Source organism: Bos javanicus, chromosome 2 (assembly GCF_032452875.1).
Source record: "Bos javanicus breed banteng chromosome 2, ARS-OSU_banteng_1.0, whole genome shotgun sequence".
NCBI lineage: Eukaryota > Metazoa > Chordata > Mammalia > Artiodactyla > Bovidae > Bos > Bos javanicus.
The window spans coordinates 96,578,298-96,596,771 of NC_083869.1; positions in this window are offsets into that span (position 1 = coordinate 96,578,298).

Here is an 18,474-nt window from a genome sequence, read left to right on the forward strand (position 1 = left end):
AATTTTGATAAACTAAAACATCTCACATTATATTAAATATAAAAATTTGTATTATCAAAAATAGGACTTTCACAACTCTCCCTGAGATAAAATTGCAATTTAATATAGAATTTGCTGCATCCCAACAACAGATTTCCCCTCTCCCTATATGCTGGTACTTCTGCCCTCCCCTTCACCATCACCCTTGAGAATCTCTGATCTGATTAACAGTTAGAGATGGAACCCTGGGAGCAGACTACACCTTCTTCACCAGCTCATGGAATAGTTCCTTCATCTCAGAATCTTGGGGCCCTTTTCTTTTTTTGTCACTCAGATCACTCAGTTATCAATCACTGCCATCTCCTCTTCCTGCTCAGAATCTGGTTTTAAATGTTGACCGTATGCAAGTCAGATCAGATCAGATCAGATCAGTCGCTCAGTTGTGTCTGACTCTTTGTGATCCCATGAATCGCAGCACGCCAGGCCTCCCTGTCAATCACCAACTCCCAGAGTCCACACAGACTCATGTCCATCGAGTCAGTGATGCCATCCAGCCATCTCATCCTCTGTCGTCCCCTTCTCCTCCTGCCCCCAATCCCTCCCAGCATCAGAGTCTTTTCCAATGAGTCAACTCTTCGCATGAGGTGGCCAAAGTACTGGAGTTTCAGCTTCAGCATCATTCCTTCCAAAGAAATCCCAGGGCTGATCTCCTTCAGAAAGGACTGGTTGGATCTCCTTGCAGTCCAAGGGACCCTCAAGAGTCTTCTCCAACACCACAGTTCAAAAGCATCAATTCTTCGGTGCTCAGCCTTCTTCACAGTCCAACTCTCACATCCATACATGACCACAGGAAAAACCATAGCCTTGACTAGACGAACCTTTGTTGGCAAAGTAATGTCTCTGCTTTTGAATATGCTATCTAGGTTGATCATAACTTTCCTTCCAAGGAGTAAGCGTCTTTTAATTTCATGGCTGCAGTCACCATCTGTAGTGATTTTGGAGCCCAGAAAAATAAAGTCTGACACTGTTTCCCCTGTTTCCCCATCTATTTCCCATGAAGTGGTGGGACAGGATGCCATGATCTTCGTTTTCTGAATGTTGAGCTTTAAGCCAACTTTTTCACTCTCCTCTTTCACTTTCATCAAGAGGCTTTTGAGTTCCTCTTCACTTTCTGCCATAAGGGTGGTGTCATCTGCATATTTGAGGTTATTGATATTTCTCCCAGCAATCTTGATTCCAGCTTGTGTTTCTTTCAGTCCAGCATTTCTCTTGATGTACTCTGCATATAAGTTAAATAAACAGGGTGACAATATACAGCCTTGACGAACTCCTTTTCCTATTTGGAACCAGTCTGTTGTTCCATGTCCAGTTCTAACTGTTGCTTCCTGACCTGCATACAAATTTCTCAAGAGGCAGATCAGGTGGTCTGGTATTCCCATCTCTTCAAGAATTTCCCACAGTTTATTGTGATCCACACAGTCAAAGGCTTTGGCATAGTCAATAAAGCAGAAATAGATGTTTATTTCAAAAAAAGAAGATTTCAGAAATGAAGTGAGACTTCTGAAGTGGGCTTGGTTCTTAACTGTAACCTGGATCTCTAGGGGGCACAGTGGTAAAGAATCTGCCTCCAATGCAATAGATGTGGGTTTGATCCTTGGGTCGGGAAGATCCCCTAGACTAGGAAATGGCAACCCACGCCAGTATTCTTGCCTAGAAAATTTCATGCACAGAGGAGCCTGGTGGGCTACAGTCCATGGGGTCACAAAGAGTCAGACATGACTGAGTGACTGAGCATGCACAGGTTTCCTCAGCCACGTGGGGCTGGGGGCAGGGCTTATAATAGAGTTTAACAATAGTAAACAGTATTAATACACCGGTTCTCTACCACAGAGTCGAGGAAGTTTCAGTTTCCCACAGACGCCTCCCTAGAAGCTCACAAAGTTCCAGGGGGTCCCCTGTGCTCTCTTGTCTTGTTTTTTCCTCCCGCTTCTGTATTTGGCCTCATGCTCCCCATCACTGCTAGCATTCGCACTTTCACTCTCCAATCTGGCGGCTTGAGACTCAGTCTACTCTCAGCTTCCCAGGACTGAACACCCGGCCCCTTCCACGGGCCAGCATCATCTGCAGTCTCCTCTCTCAGGTGTGAAGAAACTCCACCCCACATATGCCCGTGTTCAATCCTCTCTATAGCTTACAACGCGTTGCTGTTGGAGGCTCTTGGTGACTCACAGAATCTGCTGCTTTTAATTTTGGTTGTTGGTTGCTGTTTTAAACAGTATTTTCACTTTAAGTCTTTGCTATAAATCCCTGAGTGTGAGGGCAATCTGAGCATTCCTGTGCTCATACGTGTGTACTCACAAATGACCTGTCTCCTCTTTTTGGATGGTTCTGCAGAATCCCTGAGCAAAACTTGGGTATTTTTACTTGGCCCAGGGTGTAATTCTTTCTCTGAATCTCCTCTGCCCCTGGAGCAATTAGGTGCCAGACTCCTAGGAGAATGTACGCAGGAAGTCCTAGGTATGAGGCCGCAGGCACACAATTTAGATTTTTCTCTGTGTTTTCTGTTTTGTAAAGTATAGGCTTTTTAGATAAGTAAATAAGATTTGAGGAGAATATTCAAAGTGGTTAATTTAATTCTTTTTGCATTTCTTTCTAAACGTAATTAGTTAAAATGATACAAGTAATTCTCAAATATTGTTGCTGTTTAGTTGGTAAGTTCTGTCTGACTCTATTTTTGACCCTATGGACTATAGACTGCCAGGCTCTTCTGTCCATGGGATTCTCCAGGCAAGAGAATCTACTGGAGCGGTTTGCTATTTCCTTCTTCAGGGGATCTTCCTGACCCAGGGATTGAAGCCACATCTCCTGCATTGGCAGGTGGATTCTTTACCACTGAGGCACCAGTTCTAAGTTGCTTCAATAGTGTCTGACTCTGTGCAACCCCGTGGACTGCAGCCTGCCAGGCTCCTCTGTCCATGGGATTCTCCAGGCAAGAATACTGGAGTGAGTCCCTTTGCAGTGGATCTTACCAGCTTGCTCAGTCATGTCCGACTCTTCGTGACCTCATGGACTGCAGCCCACAAGGCTCCTCCGTCCATGGGATTCTCCAGGCAAGAGTACTGTCCATACACCTTGTCAAAAACTCAAATGGTTTAGAGGTATATGAGTCAAGTGTGGTAACCTCCCTCCCTCCATTTCCCCCAGTAAACTTTTTTCTCTAGTTTTAACTGCCTTGAACTGTGGTGTTGAAGACTCTTGAGAGTCCTTGGACTGCAAGGAGATCCAACCAGTCCATTCTGAAGGAGATCAACCCTGGGATTTCTTTGGAAGGAATGATGCTAAAGCTGAAACTCCAGTACTTTGGCCACCTCATGTGAAGAGTTGACTCATTGGAAAAGTCTCTGATGCTGGGAGGGATTGGGGGCAGGAGGAGAAGGGGACGACAGAGGATGAGATGGCTGGATGGCATCACTGACTCGATGGACGTGAGTCTGGGTGAACTCCGGGAGTTGGTGATAGACAGGGAGGCCTGGCGTGCTGCGATTCATGGGGTCGCAAAGAGTCAGACACGACTGAGCGACTGAACTGAACTGAACTGAACACTGTTGCATAACTCAAGACACAAAGCATTTGTATATATCAGTTCAGTCAGTTCAGTTGCTCGGTCATGTCCAACTCTTTGCGACCCCATGAATCACAGCACGCCAGGCCTCCCTGTCTATCACTAACTCTCAGAGTTCACTCAAACTCACGTCCATCGAGTCAGTGATGCCATCCAGTCATCTCATCCTCTGTCGTCCCCTTCTCCTTCTGCCCTCAATCCCTCCCAGCATCAGGGTCATAGATAAATACAGAAAAAATTGTGGCATTTATTTTTCTTAATGTAATCAGATTATTGTGATATTTTGTGCAGTTCTCCTAACCCCTCTAAAAGTATGTCTTAGAAAGCTCTCTTTATTGGAATATATAAACATATCTCATTCTTTTTAACTGCTGTGTATATTCCATAGTAAGACTACACCGTCATACATTCAACTGTTCTCTATTGAGAAACATGGAGGATGTTTCTAACTGTTTGCTATAATAAGCAATTCCAAAGTGACATTTTTTCTAAAATATATATATATTTACCTTTGTGAATGAGCATGCACTTAAGATAGATATTTCATAGTGGAATTGTTGAATTTAAATATTGATAAAAGCGGTTAGACTGACTTTTCCATTTACTTTCCCCCAACATTGAGTCTAGTTAAAGCCTATCAACTGAGTCTCTCAGTATGATTAGGGGATCACCAGGATTTTGCATAAACAAACAAAGAGAGATTTTGGCAGATCTTCCAGAGTACAGTGAACCCCTTGGGTATTGAAAGCAATCCTTCGTTTCCAGGGTTGCAGAGTCTGCCCCAGAAGACGATGGAGACCAGGCTTTGCACACTTGTGGTTTCTGAGGTAGACATCTCCTTTCATGTCTGTGAGGCTTCCTTCATAATGCTACGTTTTATTAATAAAACTTTCAAAGCACATTTCGTCGCCTCAGCAACAGTTTGTGTTCTCAGTGTGGTTACAGCTGTCAGTAGGTCAGCTATAATGATCTGGCCTGGATGGTACAGAAATAACCCTTTCCCTTCTCCTTAATAACTCAGGGGGGAGACACTGAAACCAATTTTTAATCCTAAAAATAATTCTCTTGGACTTTTCCAGATCTTCCTTAGAAAGAGAGAACTGCTAAATTCTTAGCTTTTCTCCAGTGAATAGCTTCATTATTGTTCAGTGTTTAAGAAATAACATTGACACCTGGTGTTCTGAGCTGCGAGCCCCTGCTAACCATCCTGTGCTCTCGTGTCCCTGCAACTGCCCGAGCTCTCAGCTTTGCAGGACACTCCATTGCCGGGAGCAGGAGCTCCGCCTGTGGCAAAGGTCATGAGGAAGGAGGCTCGGCACATGCAAAGGCGGGATCGAGCCTCAGGAGTCCCCTGGAAATTCTCGAGCATCTACCCCCAAAACCAGAGTCTGCCTACTTTCTGCTTTGTGCTCTCACCTACACCTCTGACTTTACGGGGGGCTGTCCCCCACAACCTCTCTCTGAAAAAAAGAATTAATTTACAGCTCCAGTTAATAAAGTTCCTGGTTGTGATAGTGTTTTAACCTACAAACTCCTTTGAAAGTCCTCTAGCCTGCCTGAATAGGTTTTTCCAGCCACATGTGATTGCTCAGAGCCTCCCAACTGTGAGAGGCAGGAGATGTTCTAAACTGTCTAAATACAGATTCCTTTGAGCAGTTAAAAGATTGATTAGAAATTGTATTGGTGAAGGGTTTTTCACTTGTTGGGCCAATGTTTGCTGCCAAGTTTCCATATCCCTTACCTGCAGTGTCCCTGGCAGTGTATTGATTAATATAATTGGTGTAAGTAGTAGCTTTAATGTTTGTAACCTTGGACCCTTGAGTTAATTCTTTTTCTTGTTATAGCCCACCACACCTTTGCCCTGTAGGAATGCAACTTTATCTAATGCTTTTGGAGGGTGGCGCCTGACTAATCACCTTTAGAGAAAAATAAGTTTTCTGAAGAAAGGGTCTTAAAATGTTAACAGGCCTCTGGGCCAGAAGATGATGCAAATCACCTAAACTTTTGCACATGATAAGTTTGCAGGAAGAAAGCCTGGCTTACTGCATGACTCTACCCCTTCCCCCTTTATCCTCTATGCATAACTTAAGGTATAAAAACTACTTTGGAAAATCAAGTGCGGGCCTTGTTCACGGAAACTTGGTCTCCCCATGTCGTTCTTTCTCTCACCTTCTGGCTGAATTATTCAGCCTCTTTTCTCCACTGAATTTCTTCACTGAGCTATCCTTATTTAACCACTCTTTATATCCTTAATTAATGTTTAATTAAGCAATTGTTTCCTGATCCTCGTCGATGCCGTCCCCACTTCGAATTCCCCGGATCCACCGGGGCTGGACCTCGGCACTCCATCTCTCTTTTAAGTTGGGGATTAAAGTACCATGTGCTCAGCTGTGTCTGACTCCCTACAACCCCATGGACTGTAGCCCACCAGGGTCTTCTGTTCCTGGGATTTCCCTGGCAAGAATATTAGAGTGGGCTACCATTTTCTTCTCCAGGGGATTTTCCTGACCCACGGATCGAACCTCTGTTTCTTGTGTCTCCTGCATTGGCAGGCAGATTCTTTACCACTGAGCCACCAGGAAGCCCAGTTTCTGCTATACAGCAAAGCGATCACATAACACACATATACATTCTGTTTCATATCCTTTTCCATTAGGGTTTATCACAGGATATTGAATATTGTTCCCTGTGCTATTCAGTAGGACCTTGTTGTTTATCGATTCTATCTAGTATAATAGCTTGCACCTGCTAACCCCAAACTCCCAATCCAGCTCTCCCCAACGCTTCATGCCCTTAGCAAGCACAGGTCTGTTCTGTGTGTCTGTGAGTTTGTATTGTAGGTAGGTTCATTTTTGTCATATTTTAGATTCCATATATAAGTGATATTTTATGGTATTTGTTTTTCTCTGACTTCACTTAGTAGGATAATCTCTAGGTCCATTCATGGTGCTACAAATGAAAATTCTTTAGTCTTATGGCTCCTTATTACTAAATTATCTGTAGTGGGTGAAAAACGCTGTGGAATATTAACACATGTTCTCCATATTACATGAAGTAAAGTGGTAATGGGGAGGGGAAAATGGCTGCAAAAATATTTGGAGTTTAGATATTTTAGATTCATGAAGCAGCAAATACAACAGTTAATATGATTAACAAGAGGACATCATCTTGTTGAGCTCTTGCTAGTTGCTGCTGCTGCTGCTAAGTCGCTTCAGTCATGTCCAACTCTGTGAGACCCCACAGACAGCAGCCCACCAGGCTCCCCGTCCCTGGGATTCTCCAGGCAAGAACACTGGAGTGGGTTGCCATTTCCTTCTCCACTGCATGAAAGTGAAAAGTGAAAGTGAAGTCGCTCAGTCGTGTCCAACTCTTAGCAACCCAGTGGACTGCAGCCCACCAGGCTCCTCCATCCATGGTATTTTTCCAGGCAAGAGTACTGGAGTGGGGTGCCATTGCCTTCTCCGCTTGCTAGTTGCAGTAATTGCTTATTTTTAATCCCCATGACAAATCTGTGAAGAAATGTCATTTCTTCATCCTAAGATGTGGAGACTGAGGCTCAAAGAAGCGAAATGACATGCCCAGAATCTCATGATTCATAAGCAGTTGTGCAGGATTCAAATCTATATGTTTTGTTTTAAAATCTTTGCAGTTCTCATGATAGTGCAGTTTGCTCCAAATGTTAATTTCAAATAAGCAGTAAATAACTTTTTTATTATAAGTATGTCCCAAATATTTCACAGGGGAATGATTATACTGAAATTTAACTAGACAGTGTATATTTTTATTTATTTACTAAATCTGGCACTATAAGACTCCCTAAGCAATTAGGACCAAGAGCAGGGGTGGAGGACAGAAAAGGATAAAATCTCTCTTCCTCCTAATCCATTGTTCCTTTTGTTATTTCTGTGCCCTCTTTATATCTCTTGCCCTGCTTCTCCCAAGATAGCATTACCCATATCTGGTGATATTCTCACCTACACCCTAGATTCTGGTAATAATTTCTAGAGAGAATGTTTTCAGTGACCTATGTCCTAAATCAATGGGCCAAATTTGGACACCAAAGTTAAAGATTGCCAATCTTCTTTCAGATAATGCAAAGTCTATGTTCCTTAGTTTTTAGTTGTCAGATTTTAGCTTGGTAATTACAAAAATTATTCTAAAGAGAGGACATGCAAGGTCGTGGGGAGGCATCTATGTCCAATCCTGATGAGATTCAGAATTTGTTCTATGGGAGCTGTAAATCAACAAAACTTGCTATCTCATAACAAGCACTGTTTGATTCTTGGCAGGATTTCAAAGATACCATCCTATTCTTGAGGATGAGTTAAAGGCACTAAGAGACAGAGAAGTATATTTGGAAATGATGCTTTTACAAAATTTGAGGACATCTATGTACACACAGCTGTACACCACCAGCACAATGTCCAGACTGGGACATTTTTAAATGGCGGCCCTGGGTGTATAGAAATGGTGATGCCATAGACTCATGCAGTCAGGCCAGGAATGTAATATATGTGTCAAACACAATTGTTATTGAAGCTGTTCCTGTTTAGTGTTCACCTCAGGATGAAAGAAACCTTTGTGATCGCCTGGCTTCTGGCTGCTTTATCCTGGTAGCAGCTGAGGTGCAGGAGGTCCCAGGGACTCTGTGTCTACTCACGGTACCTTGGGGGTGACTGGGAGCATTGCTGTAGCCTTGTTTTGCTCCTTGGAGTGGAAGACTGGGTGGCCAACACCCCTGCCAGTACTGAGCATGTTCCTCAGTGTGGGATTTGGTAAAGTAAATGAACTAAATAATTTTCTGGACACAGACTCTAGTTTTTGAGTCATAATAGTTGCTTCAATCCATCTTTCTATTTAAGAAGTACTACCCCAGTCTATTCATGCTTCCTCAAGTTGTATCAGAATTCAGGATACATTCTAAAGGCATGTTCTCTGCTGAGAAATGCTCTGAAAGTGGGGTTCTATAATGAACATCATTCAGAAAGATGACAAAGATGACAAATACTGTACTGTAAACTCTTTATCTCAGAATCTGGAATAAATGAACCCACTATTGTAACCAGTAAAATGTAGTATTTAATAGTATTCAAATGTTAATCTGGGGAGAAATTTTTAAAAAATTAGTGAAAGGATTTTTTTTCTATAACTTTCCTTTTCACTTCCAGTCCCTTACTTTCTCTGATTTTTTTTTTATTAAATCCAACTTTTTTGCTACCATATTTGAACAGAGCTTAGTCTCATTCCTGCCAAAGTTCTAACTTAAAGTGAAAAGCTGGCAGCTTCTGTAGATTGTTGTTTTTTATTTTTTAATTGTAGGTATTGCCTCATTGAATTTTGGCTTTTAATTTTGTTTCTTTTCAGCTGTGCTGGGTCTTCGTTGCTGCACAAGGGCTTTCTCTAGCTGTGGCGAGCACGTGCTACTCTTAGTTGCAGCGTGAAGTCTTCTCACTGTGGTGGCTTCTCTTGTTTCGGAGCATGGGCTGTAGGCGTGCATGCTTTCGGTGGTTGCAGCTTGCAGACTCAGTAGTTGAGACTCTCAGGCTCTAGAGCACAGGCTCAACAGTTGTGGCTCATGGGCTTAGTTGCTCCGTGGCATGTGGGATCTTCCTGGACCAGGGATCAAACCTGTGTCTTTTGCATTGGTAGGCAGATCTTTACCACTGGGCCACCAGTGAAGCCCTGTAGATTGTTTTTAAGAGTACTTATTAAAGTTTAATTTTTTTAGCATACAGTTGATTTACAATCTTGTGTTGGTTTCCAGTCTACAGCAAAGTGATTCAATTATACACATATGTATATTCATTCTTTCCAGATTTTTTTCCATATAGGTTATTACAGATTATTGACTAGAGTTCCCAGTGCTATACAGTAGGTCCTTGTTGATTATCTATTTTATGTATAGTAATATATATATGTTAATCCCAAACTCTTAATATATGTCTCCCTCTCCTTCTCCTTTGGTAACCATACTTTTTGTTTTTTGAAGTCTGTGAGTCGGTTTCTGCTTTGTAAATATGTTCATTTGTATCATTTGTTTAGATTCCATATGTAAATGATATCATATGATATCCTAATTTTGCCAGCCTTTCCTAATTGTCTCCAAATTTTTTACATTAATATAATGAATGCTGTATATTTAAACTATGCTTATAGGACTATTTTCAATTAAATTTGTAATATTTCATCCTAATTGTTGCGGCAAGAATGCACATGTAGTTGCTCTAAAAATAGACCTAGAGTCAATCCCACCTTTGTCACTTACCATCAGTGGCAGGTTATATTTTCCCAGATGGCCACAGCAGTTCTGTCCCTCATGCTCTTATAAGGGGCTATTGACTCCACTCAAGGTGGGAGGGGGCCATATTTTGCCCGTTGAACCTGGATAGGTCTTTAATTATCATAGAAGTAAAATTATATGACTCCCAAGACTAGGTCTTAAAAGGTATACATGAACTATTACACAGCAATAAAAGGAACTAACTGTTGATGCCTGCACAATTGGATGGATCTAAAGGGCGTTATGTGTGGTGAAAAAAGTCAGTCTTAAAAGAGTACACACTATACAATTCCATTTATGTAACGTTCTTGAAATGATCAAACTATCGAGTTGAAGAGCAGGTGAGCTGTTGTCAAAGGACAGGCAAGTGGGTGTGACTATAAAAAAATAGCACAAGTTGTTCTTGATGGACCAGTTCTGTACGTTGATTGTGCTGGCAATTACATGAATCTTAACATGGAATCAAATGACACAGAATGTACGTCCATGCACACACACACACACACACATGCACAAATGAGTGCACGTAACAACTGGTGAAATGGATTAAATTCATAGTCTAGTTAATTGTGGTTTTAATTTCCTGGTGATGATATCGGTCTACAGTTATAAAAGATCACTATGGGGAAGCTGAGAGATGGGTTCACGAAACTTTACTACTATATTTGCAACTTCCTGTTAGTCTAAACTCAATATAAAAAGTTTTTTTTTTTTTTTTTAAAGGCAGTACAGCTTTTGTCTTCTCAGGATGTTTGTCTTTGGAGCCCAGCTGCAATGACATGGGAATGTCTAGGCCACATGAAGAGGTCATCTGTGGGGTTCTGTGTGACAGCCCCATATGGGATCCTATCAACAGACACATGAGTGGAGAAATAGCCACACCTGCCATCTGACTGTAACCACCTGGGAGACCCCAGAAATCGCTAAGAACTGCCCAGCTGAGCCCAGTCAACTTGTAGCGAAGTAACAGTAAAGTAATCTTATTGTTTTAAGCCACAAAGTTTTGAAACAATTCATTAGGCAACCAAAGATGACCAGAACACTATCAATGTGATCCGCGCACCTCTGTGCCCCAGGTTTTTAATTTATTTATGAAAAAATAATAGTGCCTGCATCAGTTTATTGCAAGCATGAAACAAGTAATCAAACAACGCAGCTAGGGCAGTGCCCATATGAGATAGATGTTAGCTCCCATTATTATTACTGCATAACCAAACTATAATAAAAGAACAATTAAGATGAAATAGCCCATTTAGCTCTGGGTCCTTTACAAAGTGACACTAAATGACATCCCCTCTTGTCCCTAGAGATTGAGAGTGAGCCGCAAGAACTTGGCGATAGAATGGCTTCTATCTTGAGCACATCCTTAAATGACCTCTACCCTCTGGTTTCCCTGTGGGGTAAATGTACATTCTAAAAATAAATGCTGGTTCTGTTAAGTTACCCCCTCTCCCTTAACCCCAGAGGGAGTAACTTTTTTCTTCTATATGGGTTAAAAGTATTGGTGGATGCTAATTCGCTTCTTGGAACATTCTTTTATGGAAAATGTCTGTTGCTTGAACAACATTTGAGCTAGTTGGAATTCCATTTGGTAATACCCAGCATTATAAAAGGCCTTCTCCCTTTCCCCAATTTAACCACAGAGTGTGCTAAGTCAAAGTATCTTTAAAGCCCCCTTTTCACTTCACAATTTAAAAAAATTACAATTTTTTATATTATAAAAATTATATATATATATATATACACACACATACAAAATAGGAAAAAACTCTATTCCTACCTCCTGACCACATAGTTATTGTCTCCATGGGTCGGGGCAGCAGACCACTTTAGAAGGAAGAACTGGCATAAAAGGAAGCCAAATTGATGAGGAAGATTGTGGAGCCCTGAGGCCTCCCCCAGAGAGTCTGAATTTCCTTCAAGGGTTAGTGCCAGGTTGGAAACCAAGGAGGGGTCGTTTCACCCCGAAGTGCTGACTGCAGCTGCCTGGCAGGGCAGGGTTGTGCTGAGGCAGTAGAGGCCCTCAGGCAACATCTGGAAAAATACTTAGGACTTCAGACTTTGGAAAATGCCAAATCAGTAACCCTTAGGTTTTAGTCCTTGCCCGTGATTTGTGTGGGTTTTTTTCGCATGTTGCCCTGGAATCAGGATCCACTATGATGATCTCAGTTCGGTCAACCTTGTCAATAATATTTAAACCCTAGAAATAAAGAAGAAAATGAGGAAAACAAAACAAAACTGATGTGTGGGACTGGAAGAGGGAGGGCGTTGCTGGGGAAAGCAGAGGGGTACACACACACACACACAGAGAAGAGTGCTGGGGAAAACAAGGCTAAACACACATGCAGAGATGACGGAACAGTTTCTGCATCATCAATTTGTTTATCTGAGTTATCCCAAACACATTAAAATATAGCCTGAGCTACATTTCCCTACTGCAGCTGTGACAGTGTCATGGTAGCCTATTTCCTGACATATTTGTGATTAATGGCCTAATTAATCTAATATTATAAACCAATGATATACTTCAGTTAAAAAAAAAGGACTTTATTGCTAATTTGATGCCCTTTATTTTGTTCCCTTACTGATAATGGTTTTACGGCCTTCATTCAAGGTGATTCTTAATCATTGATAGCAAGGTATTTCAGTTCAGAAGGTAGGAATGCGATGTCTCATACAAATGAGTAAAATATTTATTTAAATGTTTAAGACCTTAGGAGGCCTTTTAGAGTATACTTGTCAGGAGTTGTCAGTGATAGTTTTTCGTTCACCTGGATCCCCTTCTTTAACATGAAGCTGAATGCCTACCCCTTTCTACCTGAATGAGCTTTTCCTCTGACTTCCTTTGACACTGACCTCCCCTGTCTGTCCCTTCTTTTTCGTTCTCCCTGCTTCCTAAATGTGGCGATCATTGACCACCTACTGTTCTTATTTTGCTTTTGCTATTTTTTCTTCGAGTGTCTATTTTTAAGACTTCAACTACTGTGCATATCTCTAGCCCTGTCTTCAATCCTTCATCTTTAGATGCTGCTAGGAATTCTCCAGCCAGGTGTTCTGCCTATCTCAAATTCATTGTGTCTATAACTGAACTCATCTTTAGCTTGGAACCAGCTAAATCTTCTTGGGACTTCCCTATTTTTGACTGTGGTCTGTTAGTGATTCACTTACCTAGACTCCGGAAGAAGGATCTTTAAAATGCATTTTCTTTTGTTTATTTTGAAAGTGAAATCTCTGCTGAGTGGATGATGAGGAAATTAAGATTCTGTCATTCCAAAGATGTGTGAAACAGCTTTTACCAATATAGATGTTTTATTGAATATTTTAGCAGTTAACTCTAAAAACCAAGTTGATAAAGATATTAAATGAAATAGATGGTACAGAGCTCTATACTATGCTTACTTGTATTTTTTCCTAACATGTTTACCATAGACATGAAATAAGTGTGATAGATATAAATACATATAGAGTTAATAGCTCGGGCTTCTATTGTGGCTCAACTGGTAAAGAATCCGCCTGCAATGCAGGAGACCTGGGTTTGATCCCTGGTTTGGGAAAATCCCCTGAAGAAGGGAAAGGCTACCCACTCCAGTATTCTGGCCTGGAGAATTCCATGAACTGTATAGACCATGGGGTCACAAAGAGTCGGACACGTGACTCTTTGTCGGTTCACTTTCACTTGAAGAAGCCAGTTGAAAGAAAACACACGGGATTAGCTACATAAAAGACAAACTATGGGCTTGATTCCTATTATGCTATTTATAGGCAAAATAGTTAGTGACCTGCTATTTCTGAAGGGTGACTGACACTTAATGGAATTAAAATAACCATCTGCAAACTATTTCAAGTGGAAAAGCTTATGTCTCCTTGACTCCAAGAAGATTTCACAGGATGCCTTATTTCTTATGGGAGGCATTGAAAGCATTCCACACATGGTTGAGAATCCAAAAATGGTTTAATGCCCATGTACAATGCAGATGATAAGGTCTGAATACCCTTCTACATACAAAATCAGTCATGAGTCCATTGCTGGAGACTTTGAGAAAAGTATGAGCTTAAGCCACTTCCTAAAAGAGAACTAGATGAGAAATAAATGTATGAGTAGGAAAATTCCATCTTCTGATGATTAAGATACATCACCTGGGAGTTTGCGAAGTAGTCACATCAAGCCTGATGCTTTTCCAGGAATTGTCTGAGGAAATAGGACTTGTATCACTGAATCAGGTGAGTTAGTCACAACTTTGCAAAAGGGCAAGGATTAAAGCACTTATTATACAGATAAAGATGTTGCTTATCTTACCATAGCATTAGGACGTTTGAAGAATGTACTCAGGGAAATAAACACAAGTTAAGTCCAAATAAATTCTGAAAGTCACTCCCATTATAGCTGTAAGGAAACTCACTAAAACACTGTAACAAACCCAATGACTCAAAACCCAGTCTAAGACTTCCCTGGTGGTCCAGTGGATAAGAATTTACCTGCCAGTGCAGGGGGTATGGGTTCTATCCCCACTCTGGGAAGATCCCACATGCTGCCGGGCAGCTAAGCCCTGCACACTGCAACTACTGAGGCTTGCTCCCTTTAGAGCTCGCAAGTCACAAGAGGAGCCACAGCATGAGAAGCCCGACACTGCAACTAGAGAAAGCTTGCTTCCAGCAATGAAGATCTAGTGCAGCCAAAAAGAAAAAACAAATCCAAAACCAAAAACCCAGCCCTCCAGGTACATTCAAGTATCTGGTATAACCTGAACTGTAAGAGAAGTATCCTAATCTAGAGGTTGTGGGTCTTATGAGACACTGATATCAAAGAGAGTATCAGTATTAGAGAATATACTTCATCTATTTGTTGGATGAATTGTGTTCAAAGATATAAGAAAACAGAAAAAAAAAAAAAAACCCCGCATATAAATAAGTTGATACAGATGGAAAAAAAAAGAATTAAAACTTTGGCTGAGGTCCAAGTTGTAGGTTTCATGGACTAGTACAAGACTTCGGTAATTAATTTGCAGCAAACGAGTCACCAACAGGTAGCCTCTCTCAAACAATAAAAATAGAAACATGAAAAGTAAACTCATTGAGTAATTCTAGAGAAGGCGATGGCACCCCACTCCAGTACTCTTGCCTGGAAAATCCCATATAGATGGAGGAGCCTGGTGGGCTACAGTCTATGGGGTCGCTAGGAGTCTGACATGACTGAGCAACTTCACTTTCACTTTTCACTTTCATGCACTGGAGAAGGAAATGGCAACCCACTCCAGTGTTCTTGCCTGGAGAATCCCAGGGATGGGGGAGCCTGGTGGGCTACCATCTATGCGGTTGCACAGAGTCGGACACGACTGAAGTGACTTAGCAGCAGCAGTAATGGAGCATCTGTAAAAGTTTCCAGAAAATCTGGAAACTTTTAAATAGGTGAGAGTAGCTCTATAATATTAGAATCAAAGTTTTCAGGTTCTATCACATAAATACTTTGGAATTTACATAGGAAATTCATAATATCTAAATCTTACAAGAAGTGCCTTGCTTCCTACTTCCTATTCCAAGAAAAAGAGAAGACAAGCAATTACCACCTGAACCAAATGAACAAAGCTAACTTCACCAGTTTTGGGATAAACCAGTATCATACGCCCTTCCCCCCCTTTTCCATTACTATACCCTGAGGAAACTGTATCCCTTCAATGGTATTTCTGCCTAAAATGCAAAACTTGAATCTAATTGCAAGGAGACATCATCGTTGCTGTTTAGTTGCTGAGTCCTGTCTGACTCCTTTCTGACCCCATGGACTGTAGCCCATCAGGCTCCTCTGTCCATGGGATTTCCCAGGCAAGAACACTAGAGTGGGTTGCCGTTTTCTTCCCCAGGTAATCTTTCCAAGTATCAGACCTGTATTTCTTACAGTTCCTTCATTGGCAGGCCGGTTCTTTACCACTGAAAAACCTGGGAAGCCCAAGGAAATATTGCTGCTGCTAAGTCACTTCAGTCGTGTCCGACTCTGTGCAACCCCATAGACTGCAGCCCACCAGGCTCCCCGTCCCTGGGATTTTCCAGGCAAGAACACTGGAGCGGGTTGCCATTTCCTTCTCCAATGCATGAAACTGAAAAGTGAAAGTGAAGTCGCTCAGTCGTGTCTGACTCTTAGCGACCCCATGGACTGCAGCCTACCAGGCTCCTCCATCCATGGGATTTTCCAGGCAAGAGTACTGGAGTGGGGTGACATTGCCTTCTCCGAAGGAAATATTAGACAAACTCAAATGGAGGGACTATCTACGAAATATAATACTCTTAGAAAACTGCCAAGTTATAGGAAAAAAAGAAAGGTTTAGGAACTGTTTCAGACAAAAGGAGACTTAAGAGATGAGACAGCAAACTACAATGTGTGATCCTGGATTGAATCCTGGAGGAAGAACTGTAAAGATAACTGGAGCAGTTGTTGAAATTTAAATAAGGATTATGCTGTATTAATACTAAAATTTCCTGATTTTGATCATCACATTGCAATTATATAAGTGAATGTCCTTGTTCTTATTAGGAAATACACACTGGATTACTTAAGGATAGAAGGGCACAAATCTTCATATTACATTGAAATGGTTCAGAAAGAAGTGTGTGTGTTGTGTATGGAGAAAGATGAAATAAAAAATAGTACAAAAGTAAGAATTTGGTAAAGGATTATGTGATTTCTTCATACCAGTCTTATAATTTTTCTGCAAATTTGCAGTATCAAATTAAAAGTTACAAATGATGCTATGTCTGCAAAATTCAATTTTTTCAAAATTCTCAGAATTTGAGAAACCATCCAAATTCAGAGCTGTTCAGATACATTGTTTCAGAGGAATTGGCAATTTGAATTTTATATTTGCCCTAGTATTAAAAACAGGGACTATGAAACCAAAGTATAAAAGTGATAAAAGTATACTTTTATCAGTGTCTATATAAATATTCAAAGTCTTCCTTAATATTTTTTATACTGGTTTCTAATCTTGTCTCCTCACAGGTTGAGAGATAAGACCCCTATTTGGGGGACATTGTTATTGCATATTCAATGGAGGTGGGAAATCACTTGTCGGAAGTGTCTTAGAAAGACTGTATCAGACAATAATACAGGGAGCTGTGATTCTTTTTTTTAAAAGTCTTTTATTGAATTTGCTACAATATTGTTTCTGTTTCTTTCATGTTTTGGATTTTTAGCCAGTGGTATGTAGGATCTGAGCTCCCTGACCAGGGATTGACCCGTCCATCCCCAACCACGGTGCAGTGGGCATTGGAAGGTGAAGTCTTAACCACTGGATAACCAGGAAAGTCCCTGGGAGCTGATGCTAATTTAGATCTTATATATTTTCAGGTAAAAATCCTAAGAAACAGTATTTGCGATATAGAGAATTTCGAACTCTCACCTTTCTCACAGATCTTGCTGTTGTTACACTGCTGCTGCTGCTTCTAAGTCGCTTCAGTTGTGTCTGACTCTGTGTGACCCCACAGACGGCAGCCCACCAGGCTCCCCCGTCCCTGGGATTCTCCAGGCAAGAACACTGGAGTGGGTTGCCATTTCCTTCTCCAATGCGTGAAAGTGAAAAGTAAAAGTGAAGTCGCTCAGTCGTGTCCAACTCTTAGCGACCCCATGGACTGCAGCCTACCAGGCTCCTCCGTCCATGGATTTTCCAGGCAAGAGTACTGGAGTGGGGTGCCATTGCCTTACACTAAGCAGGTTATTTTCCAGGCCAATTCTGATCCTCTAAGTTACAAAATAAACCATTAGCCTCTGGATGTATTGGTCAGCATCTGATCATTTGATGATTTTAGAACACTAACTGGTTCTTGGCCCAATGCTGACCCTGACATTGTTGTTCAGCATGGGGTTTGGTACCACCAACCAACACTCATCTGATTGGTTCCCAGGATGTGTGACTGCTGGAGGGACTATTTATGATCAACCAATCCAATGCCACCCTTTTGTTTCATGGAATGTTTTCTCTTTCCATCCAAACCTGAACATGTGTTGGGACAGGAGAGAGCCCCAGCTCAGCTATAAGGATTCCTTGATGCCAGGTCAAAATGGCTGCTGATGTACTGTGTCAGCTTGATCAAAATGCCCAATTTCCTTCTCCAAAATACAGAAAATGATGGGATGTGGAGCAGGCTTTGTCCAGGTCTGTAGAGCTGAAAGCTTGGGAAATGTCTTTGACTGTTTCTTCCCCCAACACCCACATTTCTTGGGAGCCCCCAATCCCCTCCTGTTCTACTTTCTTTTCTCAGGATCCAGCCCACTCTCTCCACTTTCAGTGCCATTGTCCCAGTTGAGATCTTCGTCTTTTCACCTTGTAACTGGTCTTCTTTCCTCAATTGTGCTCACCACACCCTGCCTCATTCCACTACTATGCATTCTTCACAAAAAGTGCCCAAAGTGTTATTTTTTTTAATGAAAATATGATCATGTCCCTCCCTTAAGTTTTCACTGGCTCCCTATTAACTTATATGCTAATAATACTAAACTCTTCAGCATACACATAGACTCAATTCCCTAATATTCCCTTTTGTTCCCTTTTTGTTCGATCTTTGGTGTTCTTTCCCTCTCTCTGTAGAATCCACATCTTACTATCTG